This window comes from Girardinichthys multiradiatus, chromosome 7 (assembly GCF_021462225.1).
Source record: "Girardinichthys multiradiatus isolate DD_20200921_A chromosome 7, DD_fGirMul_XY1, whole genome shotgun sequence".
In the NCBI taxonomy this organism is placed as follows: Eukaryota; Metazoa; Chordata; class Actinopteri; order Cyprinodontiformes; family Goodeidae; genus Girardinichthys; species Girardinichthys multiradiatus.
Window position 1 is genome coordinate 20955997 of NC_061800.1, and position 24271 is coordinate 20980267.

General features: G+C 39.8%; 1 protein-coding gene across 2 annotated transcripts in view; it reads left to right on the top strand.

The window, feature by feature from the left end:
• tmtops2b (teleost multiple tissue opsin 2b) overlaps window positions 1–24271 on the top strand; it is a 77332-nt gene that overhangs the window by 39897 nt on the left and 13164 nt on the right. The gene's annotated exons all lie outside the window — the stretch shown is intronic.

Consider the following 24271-nt stretch of genomic DNA (forward strand, 5'->3'; position numbering starts at 1 on the left):
CACATAGTGTTTCAAAAGGAGAACAGACATAATTTTCTTTAATTTGGGCTATTTAAATTTTAAGAGTTGGGGAGAAAATTATTACTAGAACCCCTCTTTTACAATCCAAATGCTGATAAATGTTCCAATATTTTATCTCTTAGTAATCTGAAATTACCTTGTGTACCTTTCTACTCCTAGGTATTCTTTTAATCTTTAAACCCTAAGAAATCAAACAAGGAAACTGGAGTTTGAGCCGCCCTCTTTAGTGTTGAGAGGGCCTTTATTTCTTTTCTTTTCCTAAAATGAAGGATTTTACTCGTCTTTATTCTGTTATAAAGAATCCTAACCTTGGCTCCAAAACAAAACTCTTCAACCCCTATCTGTGTTCCCCAGAGTAGAAAGTTTGAGTATTATTGCATTTCAAAGCCACCAAAATGACTGGAACTCATCATTGGCTTAGATCTGTTTTAAAAGGTAATCGGTCTACCTTTAATTAAGTATTATTATGTTATGGACCCAAAATCTATGGCTCACGGGCTTCAGGAGTCCGGGAACCACAGGTTGAGGACTGCCGCATTGAACAACGATGCTAGCTTTCTGCAGAAATTGAAGGATTGGCTAAATATCCCCAGACCTATTAGTGTATTATTTCTGGCTTGGACAATAATCAGATTTAAAAATTACTAGTTCACAGCTCCTAATTTGCCTCAGATCATATTTGCTCCTAACCCAGTTCATAAGAAGCTTCAGACAAACATTATGCTAAAAAAAAACAAAAAAAAACAAAACAAAAACACACATCTGTTTTAAAATAAAGGAAAAGCATGCTTAAAAAATTTTGTACTGTGGTGAGAAATAATTTCACAGTTTCAAAGGACTTTTCTATGCAGTCTTTTGGGGAACATGAGATTAGTTTATTTTCGTGTGGTACCACTGTCCAATCAGATTCTTTCTTACCTTCAAAAATAACCACATTTTTCCCATTCCTATGTTAAAGGTTTGTTTTACCAAAGAAAATGTGTTTAACAAAACCAATTACTCTCAAACGTTTTTAAAGTTTTAGCTAGTGATATCTTAGAAAACAACAAGTCTTTCAATATTCCTATGCAGCAGAGAACTGATTAGGTTTCTCTTTCCTTCCCCAGAGGAAAACAAAAAGAAACTGCAGAACCAAGCCTTTTATAGTTTTTGTCAGGACCTGATATAAGGTACAGTGTAAATAAACATGCTGCATGAATCAGAAGAGGGAAGAAAAAAAACTAATATAACTTCTTCCCAGCAGCTGCTGTGAAAAACAATAAATTTGTACTTTCCATAAGCGTAAGTTAGCACTTGCGGACAAAAACTGCACCCCACTGTAAGTACTGTGTCAGAGACTGTATGAAGACTATCTGCAGTAAAACTAAGCCTGTTTTAATGAGGTCTCTACCCATTAGATTTATGGGATACAAACTCTGACAACAGAAAACAATGCCTGAAGGAGAAGCCCATCAGGTGTTACACATGCGCTGGGTTTTAAAAATACTCCTTCATGAGATCTGTCCTGAGAACAACATAGAAACACTTGGTTACTGCTGAGTTTTGGAGATGTAACTTCCTCTGCTTTTAATAACTTTTAATAACTAGAATAATTGACCCTGAATATTCCACTACGAAAGAGAACTTGTTTCTCTAAAAGTATTAACTGGAAAGTATCAAATGAGCTAAGTTACCACCCTTTTGAAAATACTTTTCTAACCCTAAAATAATATTTTAACCCGCTATATCTGTCAACGTCAAGCAAGCGTGTCACATGAGCAGCGATTAATAAGCGTTCTTCATTGCAGAAAATAGGAAAAGATTTATGCAAATGTGTGTGTGTGTGTGTTTGTACGTTACCCCCATCAGTTTCTTAATCGCTCCAGAGTCAGACTGTTATGGCACACAGTCCTCTATCAGTCCAAAAAACAACCCAGGCCCTTCCCAGGTGTGTTGGTGGGACATTCACTCCTTCCTTGTCCACTTTAACTTCTCCAGGAGGGAGACAGAAGAAACTTTGCTCCGGCCTTTTTCTCTTCTGCCTGCATAAGATGTGCTTTCAATATAAATCCAGTGTATCGCTCTTCTGGCTCTGGCAAACAGCATGGATCGTTGTCCATCTCGGTGGGTTTGGGGCCAGATTTCTTCTGAGTTTCGTTCTGGTGGAAACTCACACTGTCATTTGCAGCAAGCAGGCAGACAGGCCCTCTCTCTTTCAGGCCATGCTGAAGAAGCGTCTCTGGTGGGGTAGCCATGGGAAGGGCAGGTTTCTAAAGTCCAGACTCAAAAACGCAGATGTTGCACTCAAATTCCATATATGTGTGTGTGTGTGCGTGTGTTTGTGTGTGTGTGCGTGTGTGTGTATGAGAGACAGAAGAAAAAGTTTAGTATAGATTCAGATTTTGCACACAGAAATATTATCAGTCAGTCAGTCAGTCATCCACATGCCTGTCACTTCCTTCCACAACATGCACTATACTCCTTTCTAAAACAACTTTTTCCCATCTATAATGTCCCTTTTCACTTTTACCTTCTTTTCCGACTGATTGCAGTATTTAAGACAAACTAAACTTCCCGCAGGAAAAAAAACTTGTCTTCCCAAATTAAAGCACATTTAACACAATCATCTCCACCTTTTCCATTCATTATTTTATAAATCACAGAGTCTGGAGAAGGACCCACCTCTGATGCCTTTGAGGTTCCGGAACCCATTTTTTTACCCGTTCAGCGACACGTCGGCCGTCTGGCTTTTCTCCTTTATAAGGTGTAGAAATTGCAAAAACCACCTGCAAAACCCTTTGTTTTGCTTTATCTTATTGTTACCAATAAGAACCTCCCTATATTCCTTACAGGGTAACCTGGCCCTCAGTCAATGTTCTCCTTCTCCTAACTCCAGAACCTAATTAATTAGTTAGGAGATGATGGTTAATGTGTAATAAAAAATAATATATATTATATCATACAGAGCAACTTCTCAGCCAGATATATTTGCAGATCAATAGTTCAGATCTGATCGGCCAGAAGCTGCAGGCAGGCACCAGGACTCCCCTCTGTTAAATAGAGGTGGAGTGAGGACAACTTAGTCTCCAGGCTGTCCAGGCGTCCTTAATCCCCTCGTGCGGATTCCTCTGGCCTGTCGGATCCTGTTCGTGACGCCAAATTGTTGTGGATTTTCTTATCAAAGTGGGAGAGAAATCAACTCATTAACAAGAGAAAGACCGGACTTTATCTTTATAAGTTTATTCAAAGGCTTTTAGCGTTTGAATGACTCTGTCACTGAGTTTAGTCAGTGAAGCAGAGCAACAAACAGAAGTCACAAACAGTATTTATACCAGAATGAGTGTGTTATCTCAACTTGAAAGAGTTTAGAAATATGGCCCCTAGACCCCACCCCGGTCAGAGGTAACCAGGTTATTTATGAGTGCACCCATCTACCATCCCTTTAGATAAAACATTTCAGGGAGTGTTAATCATAAAACTCCCGATAATGAATTTAGAGCCCATCTGCTCTTAAGTAACCAAAACACAGAGGTCAGAGGGGAGAGAGGTAAAGAAAAGTTATTTTTCAATTAACATGGTAGTGTGCATCTTTTTCAGAGGCTTTGATGGTCCTTTAGATGTAACTTTTCAAAACTATGTCATACTGCCACATTCCTATTCCTGAAATTGGCCTTCTCATGGCAACCGTTCCAAACAAGAGACATTTGTTGGATCTCTCTTAATTTGTTAGGAAGATTTGCAGCTGTCTAAAATGTTTTTTGTACTTCTAAAACATATTTTTCACCATAGAATAAAATACTTCAGCTTATTGAGAAATTGGCTCATAACTCAAAACACTTGCTTTTATAAGAGGTTTTCACTCTTACTAATGTTAAGTTAATCAAGTTCATTTCATCAGCAGCAACTGGCTGCTATACCTGGCTGCTACTTCTTTTTTCTATCTTGGATTTAGTTTTCTTTACTTTTGAACCTGATACACAGATTACACTTTATAACAAATTGTAACAGTGATTTGTATCACTGATATTCTCATCAAGCAAAGCTATTGGAAAAAAGGGAATTTAGAGAAAAATGGAAGTGTGTCAAGAGACCACACAGAGCATTTCTTAGAATAAAAAAAAAAAACACGAATATGGTAATATCACCATAATATATAATGGCTCAGATGATTCGATACTTGGAAAAACACAATTTCAAATAACTTAACGCCATAATTCTCTAACTGAAGTGCACTTGCTACTGGTGGTACGTGGGATGCTTTAGTGATACTCAGAAGAAAACCTGTTATTTACAATATAAAGCAAGTTACATGACTGGTGTAGCTAATAAGCCATAATAGCCAAAAAGTACTTATACTGAAGGTGCATTGAAGATTATTTAAGAACCCTGCAGTAGAAACAAAAGCAGAAAACGGATTTGAAAAGTGAAATGATTGGTGGTAGCACTGAGGGAGGATGACAGGAAAGCAGAAAGGAAAAATCTAAAAAGCAGCATCATAGCTGTGTTTAGACCAGGATAGTCAAAAGTTTGGCTGGGGGACTCTTTGGAATAATTGTGACCTGTTGGGGGTTATGATTTTTGATTGATTAATCTTGATCGATAATTATAATTAAAAATCATAATTTGACAAAATCAATTTCTTAACCAAAATCCTCATTTATGAATCGAGACCAGAGATGTTTCTGGTGTTGTAATTGTGGCTCAACGCCTTTGACAATTACAACCGTTAAATACTCTGTAATGATTAATAACTATTGCCGGAGATGTCACTGTTTAATCGACCGTTTCTGCCGAAACGTGTGGAACTTTACCTTATCTTGACTGACAAATCACTTTCGCACACAATGAACACGAAACGTTCTCTCTTTATCTATGTGGATATTTATTAATCTTCACCTACTCAACATGCAAAATTCTACATAACAAGGGTAACACATCTAACTAAGCAAAAATAAAGAAAATAGCAGTGGGGTGTATTGAATCAACCAGCGGTTATGGCAAAATTGAGAATATGACGAAGAGGTGTGGTGGTGAGTGGAGAGTGGGGGGGGGGCGCAACTCCAACTGTAACTCAGTTATTCTGAGTCATAAAACTTCCCCCAACTCCTGAGCAGACAAAGGGTTATAAAACTTTTGGCGGCAAGCTAGCGAGCAGTGATATTGGAGACAAAGGAAAATGGAGAATTTTACCATGAGGTCATTTTAACAGTCCAGTCTTACCACACACCTGCGTTGACTCTCATGTGGTAAAACACGCACAGAGCTAGCACAGCAGCTTCAGACATCAACACAACACATCAAAGTTCCAATAAGCAAGGTTACATGCACATATCGTTCAGAACACATGAGATCCTAACTAGCGATTCTGATCACTCTACAACTTGTGACCCTGCCCAGGCCTTCTAATAAAGAAATAAAAGATTAAAATAAAAGATGGGTTTTACTTGGTGAAGCTCCTTCTGGGGCAGCGAGTGAGAGGGAAAGAGGGGGGGGAGGGGGTTTGAAGCGTTGCTGCGCGTCCACAGTTAAACTCCAAGGAAGCGGTCAGTCCCGTCCTTTGGCCTTCTTGACTAAAAGGAAAAATAGGATCTGACCATCAGCAGTCGACTAGGGATGAAACACGGTGGCGGTTCGTTTCCTCGAACTCCGTGTTTTTAGTTACGTGTTAAACTCACGTCTTCAATCGGCAAAGTGAAATGTCTGGCCTTCCTAGTCCAGAAACTTCAGTTATGAATAGTTCGTTGGCCAACGAGAGAGAATAAATGAAGACTCCACGTGGGACCTCTTCTTCTCCAGAGGATGCTTCATTTGCGTGGTAACCGTGTCAAGGTTTCCAGCTGAAGGCGGGGTTTTCAACACGGAGCCCTTCCTATATAGCGTCTTGTGATGTCATACTTGGGACACTCGTCATATCAGTCGCAGTGCTCGACGGGATATGTAGTAGCAGGCTGTCCTGGATACAAAATGGCCGATGCCGTTGGAGAGGCACAGTGACGTCCAACAACGTGCAGATAGTCCAATACTCAGCAACAAGTGGTCCAACATTCCCCCCTAGGTTCAAACGGTGAGATGAATCGCAGTCTTTGAAGCTACTGGGACCATTCTGTCCTTTGCTGACCAATCAGTGATCCGTGGCGAAGCAGAACAAAACAACACTGTGTTCCTCAAAACCTATGACTGGGCAGAGTAGAGGTTAGCCTGGGCAGGACTAAACTCTGACTAACTCATACCTTTCTACATTGTTCAATGAGAAAATACAGGACAATACATTCATATCATCATTACATTCCTTGGTCATCAGCTTTGGTAACCCTGAGACAAAATGAAACAGCAATAAAAGATGCCGTACATATATATGTATATATATAAAAAGAAAACAAAATCATGGTTCATAGCTTATTCGTCCAACTTCTACTAGGCACTGGAACCTGGCTGTGTTATTGGTAAAGGCGGTGCTATGAACCGTGGGGGTATGAATGTGAGGGAATCAATCCTGACCTGTAAACGCTTAACCTGCTGGTTTGCAGTGTATAATAAAAAAAAACCGAATGTTTAAAACAGGTTTAGGCTTAAACCATTAGCTCTTCCGAATGATGATGGGTTCTAATATGACTCCTGTCTCTAAAGTATCTAGATGTGAAAAGAGGGAGAAAAAGAATAAATGAATTGCAGTACTTAGGCTATAAGCCAGGTGTGTTTGTGGAGGTTGCAAGGTGTCTGCTGTGGTGGACTTAGGATTTCTCTACTAAGTTCAGCAGAACTGGGCCAGTGGGTATCTGTGCCTCGGTGGGACTGACTACAGATGAACCAACCTCCTTTAATAAGATTTTGCATGAAATCTCTGGCAATGTGTGTGTCCATTACATCATTCTTAAACACTTTTGTGAGGTCTGCTGTGCATGCAGAGTGTTATGGAAAAGTATCGTGCCAACTTACAGTTTAAGACTGTGTCCTAGAAGGTAGTTCTATGTTTAACTATTTCTGTTGAAGAAAGTTGTTGTGATTAGTGCATGTTAGTGTGAGTTCATGAAACATGCACCTATTTAACGAGTCCTACGCACTGGTCTCTCCTTTCCCGGACATGGAGACAAGCTCTGTTCTTGGGGAGGAGAGTTCGATGTAGGACTTCATCTGGTTCAGCAAAAACGCAGCAGCTGGGATGATGTTGTCAATCTTTTCTGACAAGCATCCAACCCACTTAATGAAGCTGCATGTCACAGTTAGGATGAATTTGTTACCTCCTGTTAATTTTGGAGCTGATTCAACCCAGTTGGTCTGAAGGTGGAACCAAGGTAACGTAACCCCCCTTCGCTCAAGCGGAGGTTGACTGGTTGGCTGGGATGGCTGAAACTGGCAGCAGGTTAAACATCCTTTGATGTAGACCTGGGTGTTGTGAGACGTTGGAGGCCAGTGCGCCATCTGTTGGAGGGTGTGGAGTGTGGCTTTGTAGCTCCTATGGCACCCTACAGGAGAGGAATGGGGGTAGGATAGTGTGACCCCCCTTTGGTCTGTTGGAACAATGTCCACAGCGTGGGAGAGCTGTTTGATGCCAATCTGCACACTGGAGGTGCACACTCTGGCTGCCTTGAGGAGAGGGCAGAGCCCATCTGCTAAAAGGAGTGTGTGGCTGTGTTGTGCCTCAGTTACAAGGGGGTCTTTTTGGCACAAATGGTCATACCGCTCTCTAATGGTTGATGAATGTCCCAGCCAGAATGCTAGTAGCACTTCTGGTATGAACATGGTTTCCAGGTGTACACCTTCCACCACTTTGGGGTTGTAAGTGTCCACACCTCGGTTCTTTAAAGAGCCAAGCAATGCATGACTGCATCTGGCAGGAGTTTCCTGGATGGCTGGGTGCAGCTGTGTCTCAGAGGTGCACATGACCGACTCTGATGAGGGCCTGAGAGGTTCTTCGGGCTCCTCTAAGCTGGTGATCTGGTTGGCCACAAAGAGTGGTTTGCTGCTTAAACCCAGTGGGTTTTGCACCTCTGCCTGGACCCAGAGTTGGTTCTGGTGGCAGTCAATGAGTGGGGCCAGCCTGTCCAGCAGGTCCTGGCCACCAAGAAAATGCTCTTTGTTTAATGTGCACCTATAGATGGGGTGCACCAGAGCCGTGTCCTCGAGTGTGATGTCCAGCTCCACCCAACTGGTGGTTCATGATCGGTTTTGGGTGCGGCTGGTGATGCTTACGTCACAAGCGTCGGCCTGAAATGGTTCATTGAAGGAGAGCATGGCTCTACTCACCTCCTCCAACATGATTGGGCGCATCAGGTTGATCTCTGATCCTATTTAAGAATAGAAACTCAGTTGGAAACGTCCTCCTATCATGATCACACAGTGTAGACGACGTGCATGTCCATTTTGGTTCAGTTTACCTGAGAACCTTGGAAAGATGGTTTGTAGTGTTTCTCCTGGGGAGGTCCCAAGGGGAACTTGGAGATTCCCAGGTTTGTCTCCCCATCCGATCAGGTAGACTCTGATGGCTGTGGAGACTGGGTCCACGCCTAGTCATGCTGACGGGACGTTTGGTTCTGGTTTAACTGGAGCGTCGGCTTCCTGTTTCAAGGGTTGTGGGGGCATGGTGGCCTGACGCACCGCTTCTGTCACCATCTTACGTAAGGCCTCCTTCATCTCTCTCCCCATAATCCCTTCTGCGTGTCGGTTCCACCCTTTTCCATCCGGTTTACCTTTAGGCTTCACGTGATGGTCAGGTCGTCTGTTCGACCGGAAGTGGTCCGGCAACTTTGACTGTGGTTGGTATTCAGTACCACCCCCCCAGTCCATCTGACTAAACCTATGTTGTTCCCTGAACCTGTTCTTCACATGGGTTCTGGTTCAAGGCATTTTCTGACCTTCTAACGCAAGACTGGTTCTTTCAGTCTGGACCTGTAAAAACCTAGCCTCGCTCTCCGATCCCTTGGTCGGGCGAGCACGTGTTTCCCACGCCATCTGAGCATATTTGCGGATCTCTTGCATGCTCATGGCCTTGGTTCTGCAATACATAGTAACATCGTATCGCACACTTTCATGAAGGTTGTGGAGGAACAGGGATTTAAAAGCACGTTCCTCCTCAATGCCGGGAGCATTGCGTCCTTGGAAGTAAACAGCTCTCAAGCGCCGGTAATACTCCCTGGGTGCTTCGCTTTTCTTTTGCTGGATAGTGAAAGCACCAAGTGTGGCGGAGGCCCGGTCTGTGTACACAGAATATTCTTCCCTTAAAGCTTCGCAAAGGGTTGAATAACGGTCTCGGACTGTGGGTGTCAGGCTCTCCATGAAAACATGGACGCTCCAGGATGTTGTCTTCCAGATGAGCTTCAGTTTTTCCCGTGCTGATGGGCAATACAAATCTAGAAGACAGCATTCAACTTCCCTAAGATAATCATCAATGCTTGATTCTGCATTATTAGGTTCGAAACGCTCTATGTCTTTGGTAAGGGACTCAAGCTGGCGGGTGCGCAATCCACTCTCAGGGATTGGTGCCGGCCCATCTGAGTCATCATCGGAGAGTTCACTCCGGCTGCACTCAGGGTGTATTAGTGCATCACGCCTCATCTTCGGAGGAGGCAGTGGAGGCTGCTCCCGGTACAACGGTGGGCCCTGTGCTTTCCGGACTCGGGTCCTGGGCAGCGGTTGAGGGCGGTAGGAACCCCCTGAATCCCAGGGGCGGCACTCCTGTTGCCTTGGCGGAGGTGAGGGATCGTAGAGGACCGTACTGCGAGTCACGTTTGACGGCTGCTCGCATCTGAACCATGAACTATTTACACCTGCTGGGTCCCCAGCTAGGTACCGTTCGTGGCTGCTGATTGCAGTGGGGTGGGGCACCGCACCACTGAACCTATTCTGACTACTTACACCTGTTCTTGCCTCGGTGGATGTATGGGGAACCCTATGAGCCTGGATAGGTAATCTCTGGAGAGCAGCTTCTACATCCTCCAGATCTGACCTGCAGGTTCTCTCAGGGTTTCGCAGGTGTGGCTCACCTCCAAAGGTTTCAACCTGTGAGGTGAGCCTCGGTTCGTCCCCCCATTCTTCCAGGGGGGGCGGGGTGGCATGGCTACCCTCTATTGCTTCCAATCTATTTCCAACCTCTGTTATTTCACCTCTAAGGACATCCACTGTCTACAAAGTATCATTCAGCTCGAACTGCAGTTTAACACGCTGGTCAACTTCCAACATTAACCTTCGCTGATATAACAGAGTGTGCTGTCCTAACACATCTGAGACCCATCTGTCCTTCGGTGGGTTTTTAATGACTTGGAGCAACTCCTGAATCCTGGCTTCACGTTGCTCAATGCCATAATCATTGAGGCCTTTACGCTCCTCGGGGGACAACAGAATCAATGACCCAATCACCTCTTGTGCCTGCATTCCTATGGGGTCCTCCACCATACACACATCTCCAGCTGCAGTCTGGGATGTTCCCTCCATCTTTGGCCCAAAATGCACAATGCAAACACACAAAATGTTTATCTATGAACCACCACTAAAGAAATTAGCAGCAATGCAACAGGCTAGGCTGTTCAGTGATTAAGGATTGCTAAAATTAATTAGCCGCACACAACAGGCTAAGCTATTCAGCTCACTGTCTGATTCATACCTGTATCTTCCAGGTGTATGGGTTTGCTTAAAATGGGCACACAGGTTTGACCGTTCAAACTGTGGCTTATCCAAGTCTATGCTTTAATGGGAGTAATCAAGCAAACACACAAAAAGGGGAAGAAAGAAGAAGGGAAAGAATTTTGAAATAACCCAAAACCAAATTAAAAATAAAATTTTAAAGATGGGAACCGAAACTAAACATTCAATGCTGTTCTTAGCTTCAAATAAATGTTAGTGTTCTCTAATATGAACCACCTACCTTCCTGTTGGACAACTAAGTTAGTTTTATGAGTCAGATCAAAACATGCTTCACACAATAAAACCCAGCAAAAATGCTTAAATTTTATCCAAAAGTGGTAATGAATGATCTGTAACTTCAACTTTCAACTTTAAGTTATGCCCTTTTGATCATAGGTGATGGAATTATCTGCCTGTGTTAATGAACTGAGTGATTTAAAAAAAATATCAAAGTAGGAAATGCAATTCGCACTAGTGACCACCAGATGGTACTGAGTGCAGGTCTGCGGTTCGGGAAATCCAGCTGCAATCTGTAATCTATTAAATGGCCACCAGATGTGTTGTTCTCTAACTGACTGGGAGAATGTTGGTCACAACTGTAATTACGCCCAGCGGACACTGGGGCAGGTCTGCTGCTTATCAGCGCTGGTTTTCTACAGCTGCTGCGGCAGGCTGGCGACTGGAAATTAACTTTATCTTTTCCACAAGTTAAACCAACTTTCACCTTGCATCCACAACAAACACCTCTGAAAGATAATGCTATCCTTTGCAGTAGAAGTGAGCAAAACCCTAGTCAAAATATCCCCTAATTCACAAATGTTCTGTGCGAAACTCAAAAGTCTCACAATAAAACGTCTAGTTAACGGAGATCACAACTGTTCATTCTGTGCAACAGTATTTTGATGTCAGTCTTTTTAAGGCCCGTCAAAGGGACGCCATATGTTGGGGGTTATGATTATTGATTGATTAATCTTGATCAATAATTATAATTACAAATAATAATCTGACAAAATCAATTTCTTAACCAAAATCCTCATTTATGAATCGAGACCAGAGATGTTTCTGGTGTTGTAATTGCGGCTCAACGCCTTTGACAATTACAACCGTTAAATACTCCGTAATAATTAATAACTATTGCCGGAGATGTCACTGTTTAATCGACGGTTTCTGCCGAAACGTGTTGAACTTTACCTTATCTTGACTGACAAATCACTTTCGCACACAATGAACACAAAACGTTCTCTAACTTCCCCCAACTCCTGAGCAGACAAAGGGTTATAAAGCTTTTGGCGGCAAGCTAGCGAGCAGTGATATTGGAGACAGAGGAAAATGGAGAATTTTACCATGAGGTTATTTTAACAGTCCAGTCTTACCACACACCTGCGTTGACTCTCATGTGGTAAAACACGCACAGAGCTAGCACAGCGGCTTCAGACATCAACACAACACATCAAAGTTCCAATAACAAGGTTACATGCACATATCGTTCAGAACACATGAGATCCTAACTAGCGATTCTGATCACTCTACAACCTGTGACCCTGCCCAGGCCTTCTAATAAAGAAATGAAAGATTAAAATAAAAGATGGGTTTTACTTGGTGAAGCTCCTTCTGGGGCAGCGAGTGAGAGGGAAAGAGGGGGGGGTTTGAAGCGTGGTTGCGCGTCCGCAGTTAAACTCCAAGGAAGCGGTCAGTCCCGTCCTTTGGCCTTCTTGACGAATAGGAAAAATAGGATCTGACCATCAGCAGTTGACTAGGGATGAAACACGGTGGCGGTTCGTTTCCTCGAACTCCGTGTTTTTAGTTACGTGTTAAACTCACGTCTTCGATCGGCAAAGTGAAATTTCTGGCCTTCCTAGTCCAGAAACCTCAGTTATGAATAGTTCATTGGCCAACGAGAGAGAATAAATGAAGACTCCATGTGGGACCTCTTCTTCTCCAGAGGATGCTTCATTTGCGTGGTAACCGTGTCAAGGTTTCCAGCTGAAGGCAGGGTTTTCAACACGGAGCCCTTCCTATATAGCGTCTTGTGACGTCAGACTTGGGACGCTCGTCATATCAGTCGCAGTGCTCGACGGGATATGTAGTAGCGGGCTGTCCTGGATACAAAATGGCCGATGCCATTGGAGAGGCACAGTGACGTCCAACCACCTGCAGATAGTCCAATACTCAGCAACAAGTGGTCCAACAGACCCATATCCCGTTCTTGTTGCTAAAAATAGACAAACTTTTTATAGACCAAGGAAATTCAAAGCAAACTGATTGGCACAATTTAGAACATTGTATAACTTTCTAGTAATAGGGCAAACAGGAAAAAACATGTTTATGTCTTGCGTCTGAATTAATTGACAGATCCCTTTTTTTACAAAAATCTGACAATTTTCTTTGTTTCAGTAAAATATTCTGTGTTCAGTTTATTGCTGATGAAAGAAAAAAAAAATAAGAAAATTATTTTTGCGTTAGAAAAAAATCTGAAAAATTTTATGCCATGAGTCCTTTCAGCTTGACAATTTTGGCCCACATGGCAAAAAGTTTGGACTCACTGCATCCAACCAAAGCACAGTTCTAGTCTAGTGTGTGGAGGACTGCATGGATTTACACAAAACAAACAGTCAAATTTGGCACACTGGTGAGAATATTTATTTATGACAATATGCTCAAGTTAGACAATGTGGATGTCAGTATAAACATTTTCTGTTTTCTCTTAGCTGTAGGATCAACAAACATTAGGTGTGGCAAAATAAAAAACTGGTTTTAACCAATAAAGTAACAGTAAGTGAAGGAGATGAAAACACCCTTGTTTCAGGCATCGTCTCTAATGTGTGCCGAGCAGATCTACTATAAAGTAACTGAATCTGTCCTCCACTCTCTCAAACCAAAGATGTTTCACTCTCTCTGAACTTACAGCCAGCAGCTCTTAGTAGACTTGTTTCCTTTGTACCTGATGATTTTTAAGAATTTAGTGTTGACAGTGAGCTCTGATGAATACTGTTGGAACTCAGTCCAGTCTCCCTAGCAGCATGGTTTATGTTTGATTCCTCAGACTTTATTTGAAGTGGATCCTTTTAGTATTTCAGCTTTGTCTCTCTCTACCTCAAGTCGTCCTCTGCTTGTTATCTACCTCTTCCTTGATCTTGTCTTGCGTGGACTCCTTTTCATCTTCCTTGTATTTGCACTCCATCTATTGTTGTTGAGCACAAGTGAACTCACATGCTGCCCCTTTTTTTTTGTGATTTTACCTAATTCTTGGTGATTTTTGCAAAAATGAATGACGCAAACCTTGTGCTCAGGGCTTTGTGAATTGTGGGCTGCTGGTGTTTTGCTTATTGAGTGAGAGTTTTTGTTAACTGTGGAAGTTTTTCTTTCTTTAATGTGTACACAATCCCAAAAACTGTAAGAAGAAAATCAGGTTGGCACTGGAATAACATGAAGTCATTGTCCCTCATTCTGCTGCTTGTCTTAAGACATAGGCAGTTTTGGGAGCTTAGTTTACAAACACTGTTGGGTCTTCTGAATAAGTTGATGTATTTAAATCCCCCTTAAAAGAGTGATTGTACATCAGACTAACAATGTCAAGACCACCATTTATTTATATACTATACATTATATAAATATATATATATATATATATATATATATATATATGTATGTATGTATGTATGTACAAAGCCCGACTAAGAAACAAAATCTTTGTTTTCAAACTTTTAAGAACAAAATAGAACATGGCACACATGAAATTGGCAAAAAGAACATTGAAAGGAATACGAATGAAAAAAAAGATACAACTTGAGTATAACTTTAGACATAAAATGCCAGGGGTTTCAAAAATTTTAAACACACAATGTTGAAAAAGGGCAAGAAAGGGTTAAAAAAAAGTTTTTATTATTGAGAAAATAGAGTGTTTTATATACAAAAGTAATTTAGTGAAATTTGGCTTATGATTAGTATATGAATATAGAATTTTCACAGTAAGGTTAGCATGTTAATAATATAAAAGTGAGAATTGAGTTTACTCTCAATATAATAACAAGACATTCTTCTAGCAAATGGAAGATTTGAGTAATCGTGATCAGCATTAAAACGTGAAATGCAATATCAGAATAAAAAAACTATGGTTTACATATCGGGTTCACAAAAAGCACACTTTATATTAAAAAGGTCTCTAGTGGTTGGTGGGATAGAACCTATGAAGCATTTTTCAGATCTATCTATCTATCTATCTATCTATCTATCTATCTATCTATCTATCTATCTATCTATCTATCTATCTATCTATCTATCTATCTATCTATCTATCTATCTCCGCTTCTTCCATACAGGGTTGCAGGGGAGCTGATGTCTATCTCCAGCAGTCTATGGGCGAGAGGCGGGGTACACCCTGGACAGGTCGACAGTCCATCACAGGGCAACACATACAGGACAAACACCCATGCAAACACTCATTCACACATAAGGGCAGTTTAGAGAGACCTATAAAGCAGTCATGTTTTTGGACTGTGGGAGGAAGCCGGAGTACCTGGAGAGAACCCACAGATGCATGGGGAGAACATGCAAACTCCATGCAGAAAGACCCCTGGCCGGAAGTTGAACCCCTACTTTGCTGCAAGACAACATTGCTACCAACTGTGCCACTGTGCAGCCCTATTCTTAAATCAGTAATTGTATTCAATTTTCCATGATACTTTTGTAACTTAAAAATTTAAATGAATTTTGCTCTCCTGTCTCTAACATTTGTATTCAGCCCCTTTTACTCTGATACTCTTAAATACAATTTAGCATAATACCCTTCAGAGGTTTCCTATTTGGTAAATAGAGCCATTGCAAAACTACCATGAAAGCCATAGGAAGGCTCATTTAAAGTTTGCTACAAGCATGTTTGAGACATCAAGCTCTGTCCAGATGAGACAGAAATTCATCCGTTGGGTCAACAGGTGACTGAAAGCTAACAGTGCTAACAGTGCACCCTGGACACACCAATTACAACAGAAACATGCTGGTGGTGACATCTTTCTAAAGCAGGGACATGGAAGCTGAAAAGAGTTTTTTAGAAATGGAGAGAGTTAAATAAAATACTGTTAGAGTGAAGATTCACATTCCAGCATGACAATGACCCTAACCATGCAACCAGAGCTAAAATGGACCTGAATCAAGTTATTTTACAAAGGAGAGCAAAAATTTCAGTATTTAGATCTGCCAAGGTGGTAGAGATATACGAGTCAGTACTGCTACCCTCACCCCAAGTTGCTGTGGATTTATGACAGATCTAAAAAAATATGAACAAATTGAATTCTTACCAGCAATCAATACAGACTGTTTTTTCTTGTGATTCCTGACAGATACATGATCCTGATTGGAAAAAAAAATCTCCCAACTCCTTGTGTCTAAAAGAAGCAGGATGGCGCCAAATGTCAGTACTGATTCCAGTTAGTCCGTTAAGAATCGAGTATGTAGCTGAATGACGCGAATCAGCGATGTCTGCCATCTTTCTGTTGGTCCACTTGTTCGCCTGATGCATGCCGCTGCATTTGGATCTGAGCACCTAGGTTGAAGGAAACCCTGGATTTATAAATCCTTATTCAGTGCAAAGATTCAAATCATTAATCCTGGTGATTTAGGACCTGACCTACTCAACATTCACAATTACATACTTTTATGTGTTGGTCTATTACATAAAATCCCAATAACATACACCAGACACATTGCACATTCTTAGCTTCCCATTCAACAAACAATCCTTAAACAGATCTGAAAAATAATAATTTGTTGTTATGTTAGCAAGTATATTTTAAATTTAACTAAACATGAGAGTTGGTTGCCTTTTTACAGTGCAGTTTTATAATCCTGAAGGATTAAGCTGAAAAAACAAATGTGTACAAGCAAACACATGCATGAACATTAGAGCTTAGCAAAGTCAACAACAAGCTTCTAACACCCAGAGGAGAGCTAGATCAGTTGGCACTAAAAGCAAAGTTTTCTTTCTCAATTTTTTTATTTCTCTTTATAAAAGATCTATAACTTTAAAACCAGCACTGGCATAAATTCAGTGACTCCATTAAAAGTACAGTAAAGTACAGTAAAGTAAGCAAATTATGGAAGAGTCACTAAAATATTTAATTAAAAAATATTTATTAAAAGAATATAATAAGAGAGAAGGGAAGAATAATATGATAATAAAGAGAGAGGATACTTGCAGGAATGAATTTTTATCAACCACTCAAAGTGTGTGTGATTCATTACATTCATTCACCAATACACAGATCTGTAGGTAACTCACTGGTTTAAAAGCCTTGCCCAGGGGCAAATTGACATGAGGGAAGCTGGAATTGAATCAACAACGTTTGCAAGACAACTAGTCTTTCCCCCAATTGATAAAAATATTTTTGATTAAAAAAATAGAAAACTTACCACCATAAACTCTAACTTACCTCACATTTCTTTAATATTTGTTTTTATATTTTGTTGGTTACATGTCTATGCTGTAATTTTTCCACCAGGATAATGAAGTCAGGATGGAAGATCCCAAAAGATTGCCTGTATGATGAGGGTCTGATCCTCAGTGGACATGTGAGAAATGGGGTTATTCATGCTGCTTGGCTTTCGTCCGTTTAAGTTTGACCCAGATGAATTCTGACACACTGAAATGTCTGTCTGTTGCAAGGTAGTGGTCTGTTTTGGGATAAACCATCAGTATATTCAGGAAGTCATCTGACTTTCCTTTTAGAACATGGCATAGCTGAACTTTGACCATGGACCTCAATGAGAATCAGTGCAACACTTAATTGGACTTTGTTCTTATCCTGATCCATCCATCATTTTGGAACAGCATGAATCAGGAATCATTTAACTACCTGACCTTTAACTCTGGTTCCAGCGATCAATCCTCCTTGGTCTATTTTAAATGGTTTGATTTAAAAAACAGATTTCCCAATAAAAGTAGCATTTCAATACATTTCACGATCACAGGACAGTTAATTTATTTTAATAATTGAATTTGAAAAGAGAAAATAATATATTATACATATTCAGTAGCCTACTCACAATAGTATGAATGCGGCGTGGCATGGAGGTGATCAGCCTGAGGCTTTGCTATTGTGTTAAGGAAGCTTAGGTTGCTTTAATAGTAGCCTTCACCTCATCTGCATTGCTGGGTTTGTTCTCTCTCATCTTTCTCTTAATGATACTCCATAGATTCTCTGTTTGGTTTAGGTCGGTTTGCTGGATAATCTAGCACAGGGATACCATGGTGACGTAGCAGCAGGCGTTGGAAGGGCGGGCAGGTGAAAAGTCGTGCTAAAATAATAATTAAAAAAGAAATCAGCATCTCCTTAAATCAAATGGAAGCTCTAAGTGCTCTAAAATGTCCTAGTAGGCAGCTGCCCTGACTTCGAAATTGATTAATCCCAGTGGACAAACACCAGCAGATGACAAAGCCCCCCAAATCATTAATGACTGTGGAAACTTCTCACTGGACCTCAAAATAACCTTAACACAAGGGATGCAACAAGTGTAGTCCATGTCCTGGATATGTCTGTGTGGTGGCTTCTGAAGCTCTGACTCCAGCTGCAGTCTACAACTTGTTAACCTCACTGTAGTTCTTAAAGTTTTGTTTAGCTTCACAATCCTCAGGACTGTGGTTACCTATGTTGCTTTTTTCCACTAGATTTTTTCCTTCGTTTGATTTTCCATTTATATCTTTGGATTCAGTACTCTGTGAACAGCACGGATCTGTACTTACCTTAGGACGGCAGTCTTCTTAATTGGTCTTCAATATCCTGAATTTTGGATTTTCATGTTTTATATGTTAAGCCATAATCATCCAACTTAACAAAAATAAATTCTTGAAATATTTGCCTCAACTTTTTTAAGTTAATTACTTAAGTAAGTGACCTTTTAAGCAATGTTCCAATTTGTTTATATGCCCTTATAGTGTCAGTAGCTTAATTCTCTTTGTAGTGTGCATCTGAGACTTATTTAACTATAGTTCACCACCATCCTCCCTCATTCACAAATAGTAGGAGGGAATGTCTACAAGAGGTGGGATTTAGGTCAATGTTGGATAAGCCTTCTAGAATGAAGAAGTAGAGGCACTACTATGCAGCAGCCCATGGCTAAACAAGGTTGTTGGTAAGCTTGTGCTTGAGATTTTGATTTAAAGATGGGTTTTTAATCCTATGGATCAGAAAAACCAAGAGGCTGTGAAACGTTTTTAATTAACCTTTTCTTAGTGTTTCAATGAAAAAGCACATTTAGGACTTGTCTTTTACGTCATTTTAAAAACAGCTTACTGCAAAACCCACTATTAAGCTTCCAAGATAAGGATAAGGGGCCCATTGTGATTTTTCATTACCTCACAATGTTCCCAGGTAAATGAGTGTCATTTTGCCAAAAGTAATGCTTCTTATCTGTTGGATAACATGCAACAAAAGGCTCCCTCTGGCTCACAAAAATTGGCTGTATGCATGAAATATATAATAGCTTTACACCCAAGTATTATTGTTCAACCAGAAAAAGCAGAGAATAGGTGACATTTCAAACTCACCTATGAATCGGTAGTGTACTGGACATCAGCAGGTTTTCTGTTCCTGTGGGAGGTATCCTGCGATTAACCGGAGCTCACCTCCTGTTGGCTCGGGATGAAATGAATCCCGGGAGGTATTTAAAATATAGGAATGAATGCTCTAAAATATCTAAAATGAATCTGTGAGAAAGTACTTGGTTGTGTAAAGTGTCTGAGAAACTGAGAAGGGAAAACCTGCCTGCTTTGCTTCAGTTCATCTTAATTTGTTCTAATAACAGGAGTTCAGAGATCAAAGGAGAACCAAAATGTGATTGAAGAAGGATTCATGTCATCGTCTTTTGATAATGGTTTCCATTTTATCTTTGAATGTCAGTGAGCTATGAGTTAAATTATTTCTCACTGAAGGAAAATTCTTTACAATATAAGAATATTGTTTAATGAAATAATGGCACCTAAAATACAGAGTACCATAAGGTTTGCTGCATGAATTTAACCCACGGCTATGCTGATAATTCAGTGCTCTATATTACCATGTATTATACATTTAAATCCAAATTAATGCTTACTCCTGGCAGATTTAGATTTAAAAATTATTTTCATTCACCCAAGAAGTTTGTTTTTGATACAAAATGAGACTGTCATCTCTTAAAACATAGTAAAAATATTGTTAAAGGAGTATCACTACTAAACAAAGCCTCTGTTTTTGTTAACATTTGATTAAAGATGGCATGTCAAAAATTATTTACACATCTCAATAATTCTTACTTTGTTTTATTTCATCAGTCAAACCATTCTACAATGAGTTCTTTTAATTCTACAAGGGTTGCAAGGCCATCACCCTAATCTTTAAATTAGTCTACAGATTTTAGTCTACAGTTATACTAATGATACACAGCCTTATATAGACATGTCTCCTGGAGACCCAAGACCAGTTGCTGCACTTTAAATGGACTGTATTTTGGATATTAATCAATGGGTGGAAAAAAAATTATTTCATTGAGTAAAAAAACTAACTCTTAATTATTGATACAGATATTCAGTGGAAGAAACTCACAGCACTATTTGAATTGCTGGCAATGATCCATCGGACCAAATACACCTAGGCATCATGCATAATTCAAATTTTTGTTTTACAAACCACATTAAAATGTTATGAATAATGCATTATATAATCTCAAGAACATTGAGTTCTCCCCTTTTTCTTTCAGTCCAATGTAGAGAATCTGGTACCCACTTTTATAACTTGAAGAACCGATTATTGTAACACAGCTTCCCTAAGGAGGGAAGAGAGCTGCAATATTGCTAAGAGAGATCAGAAACTAAGCTAATATTACAACAGTTTCAAAGATTTGTATGAGAAGCTTAGTGAACAAACAGTATCATGAAGACCAAGGAACACAGCAGACAGGTCAGGGAGAAAGTCGTGGAGATGTTTAATGAAGGGTTAAGTTAGAAAACAACATCCCAAGCTTAGGACATCTCACAGATCTCTGTTCAATCCATCATCTGAAAACAGAGCATCGGACAAATGTAAAGCGCTCTGGTCACATAAGACCAAAATTGAATGGTTTGGCCTTCATGCACATCCCTATGTGTAGTGTAAATCTAACAATGCACATCACCCTGAACACACACGTTTTCTGCTTTTCTACAGCAGGGACAGGAAACCCGAACAAAGTTAAAGGAAGGATAGCTAAAGCTAAATGTAAGCACACACTCACTACTAAAGGCAATTTAGAGAAAGAATTAACCTTAAACATATATTTTTGGACTGTGGTTGGAAGCTGAAGGACCCAGAGAGGACCCACACATGCACAGGGAGAACAAGCAAACTTCATGCTGAAGGGATCCTGGCCAAGAGTCGGACCCAGGACATTTTTGCTGCATGACAACGAACATGCTAAGAAGTACGAATGATTCTGTGCTGTGCATGGACAAAGACAGCTGTCACAATGTTGTCTATGTAAGCCAGTGTGGGATCTGTTGTGTGTTTTTGTGCACTTAATGTACAATTTAAATACTTTTAGAACCTGGTGAGGAACAAGTCTTTTTTAGTGTGTCTGGATGTATTTTATTTTGACCATTACTGGCAAAAAAATGTTTTGCCCCTAGTTTTTATTCATTTTATATGAATGAAAGAAGGAGGCGGTCATAAACCAACTGGTTTCCTGTGTTGAGATGTTTTACTAACCCTTGACAGCCTTTAGTTTTAAAACAAATTAACTGCATCCACCTGGGATTCTTCGATGTTGAATGTTCCATTTTTCTTACAGAGATCATTCTGCAACCATGTTTAAAAAATAACATTATTATTTTTTGTATCTGAGAGGCATTAGAAGCCTTCTTATACACGTCCAGGGGCGTTTTTAGGGTCTCAACAGGGCTCATTTCAGAACAACCGCGGAGCCAACCGGAGAGAGGGAGCCTGGTGCATTCACATGCCTTGCTAATGATGCTGTGGGTGGTATAAGTTTTAAGAATCTAATTCGGCTATGATTTGTAAGGCCTCTGGACTGCATTTCACTCACTGTAATTGAGAATCTAAAACACTTGGATTGTTCAAACCTAAACTGAAATATTCCACAGCAAAGATGGAGGCTTTTAAAACCCTGTTTACATCTTTTTAGGCCAACCACAGAACTCCTTTAGATTAAGTGAAACATGAAAACCACAATTAATAGGTCCAGAAAGAATTATTCTGTTCTGATTAGATGTTTGTTATAAGATTTGTGACAGGCAAAACCTTTATCCTATTAAATACTTGACTAGATCTCACCCAAAGCAAGATTCAAGCTAGTACTACACAAATGTTCATAAAGACTTGAGTAAAATCAAATATGTTGTTGCTGTCGTTTTAAATTAGGGTAATCAGTTTTTTAATGTTTAGTATTTTTGAATTATTTTCTCAGCATTGGTATGAATTGTCTCATATCTAACTCTGCTCTAATGCTATAATAATAATAATCATCATTTGAATATAAACCTGTCTTTTATTTTTAAGAGTAACACCTAAATAAAGTTAGGATTAGGGTCTCTTCGGTGCAACTTTACATCAAACTATATTTTTAATTAGAATTTGTGATAAATTAGGGACTGGAATACTAATGTTTTACAAGTTTTAAGAATTGCATAGGCTTCAGACTCTAGATGTTTTATGTATTTGGTGATAAATTGTATTGGGACAAAGCAGAATAGCTTTATAGAGTATCTGCAGGTTCAGCTCTGGCTTTCAACTTTTAAAACAGGCACCCTAGAAAATAAAATGTAAATGGGAATAAATTAAATTGTCATGGTGCAGTTTTGGTGTGGACCAAAGTGCAGACAAGGGCTTGGATGCAGCATTGCAAAAAAGCAGTCTTCCGCTTTATTTAAAGGATTCCAAAAAACATAATGACAACACTGCAGGTACAAACATGAGTGAATCCAAAACTTACATGTGTACTCATTGCAGGAACGAAGCAAACACCGAACTAAGTACTGGTGTAGCGAACGGGCAGAACTTAGTATAGACAAACAGAGGAACCAGCAGGGAACAATGAAACAAAACCAACTAATATGCAGAGAGAGAACAAAGGCAGGTAATCAAAGGAACTAAGGACAGGTGAGGCAAGGAGGCAGGAAGGCAGAGGGAATAGGTGAACCTAATAAAACCAAAGCATGAGGAGAGGGACTAAAGACAAGTAATTAACAAGACACCGAGCAAACCTAAAACAAAACTATAAACAAAGATAAATAAAACATAAGAATCAAGGATAAACATGAACTGAAGGAGCCTGAGAAACTAAAGGGAACACAACAACCTAAGCACTTAGCAAAACAGAAACCATAAGGAAACCCAGACTACAAAAGTAAAGAAACCTTAGTAAACAATAATTAAAGCTAACCTATAAAGGAGAGGGTAGAAAACAAAGATGAACTAGAGGAACAAAGCTAAGAAGAACTGGAGAATAAAGGAAACTTAAATTGAGTAATAACTAAAAAGGGAAAAACAAATGACGAGAGGAGTAACAGAAAGGAAACTAATAAATGAGAGTGTAAGGGAACCAGAGAATTAAGAGAAATAATAATAATAATCATAAGGAAACCATTCTAAGAAAATAAAAAGGAAAGCAACACCAAGGGAAATAGGAGAACAAACTGGGGGGCAGAATATAACCCAAAACAGAACCCACAACTAACATGAATACAAAACACAAGTAAGAAACATCTAACTAAAAGGTAAACAAAAACACAAAACCATAAACAGAGTCCAAAACATCACATCCTGACATAAATAAATATTTCAGTGGCATAATCTCACTCTGAAAACACTGTGGAACAATCCAACCTTTATTTAGTGGAAAAACTAATCCCACATTCAGACAAGATTGTTTTTAAAAACTTTACCACTAATTTAACATTTTATGTTTATGATATTGTTCTTTAACCTAATCCTGATTAAACTGTCTTCCTGACCTGTCTGCTGTGTCCATTGGTGTCCATGGTGCGGTTTGCTCACCAGAGTTTTTTTTTTAACAAACCTCCAAGGCATTCACAGTTGGATTTATTCTGATATTAGTTTACACACAGGTAGACTCTATTGACCAATTGGTGGATTTTGGATGATTGCACTGGATTTTATTCAGGGGTAATTGTGTAAAGAGGGCTAAAAACAAACGCACACCAAAATATTCAGATTTTTCTTAGTGGAAAATGTTGAAAACCATATTTTTGCTTCCATTTCACAATTACCTAGTGTGTATTGGTCCACTTACTACATAAAATCTCTCTAAAATAAATTTAAGCCTGTGGTTGTAACGTCGCAGTGTTTAAACGTTCAACTTCCATCTCTTCTTCAAGGACAATGGCTTCTTCGTCAGTGTTGACAGTCTAATTCTTTGCACACATCATACTTAAATATTGGCACCCTCACGAGTCCACCATGCCCCTGCAAAATCTTTGCTTATGTGTGTTGCTTTCCCATGCTCCTTATTTTTACTTAAATGTGGATTTCGTTTCTTCATTTCTTCTCCTTTTCATATATTTTTTTAGATTGACCAGTGAAAGGAAACTAATACTAGTCTCTTAAAAATGTGAACAAAAACAGTTTTTACACCAGTGACCCAGATTCCTTAGTTAGAACTCAGTGATTGCTTA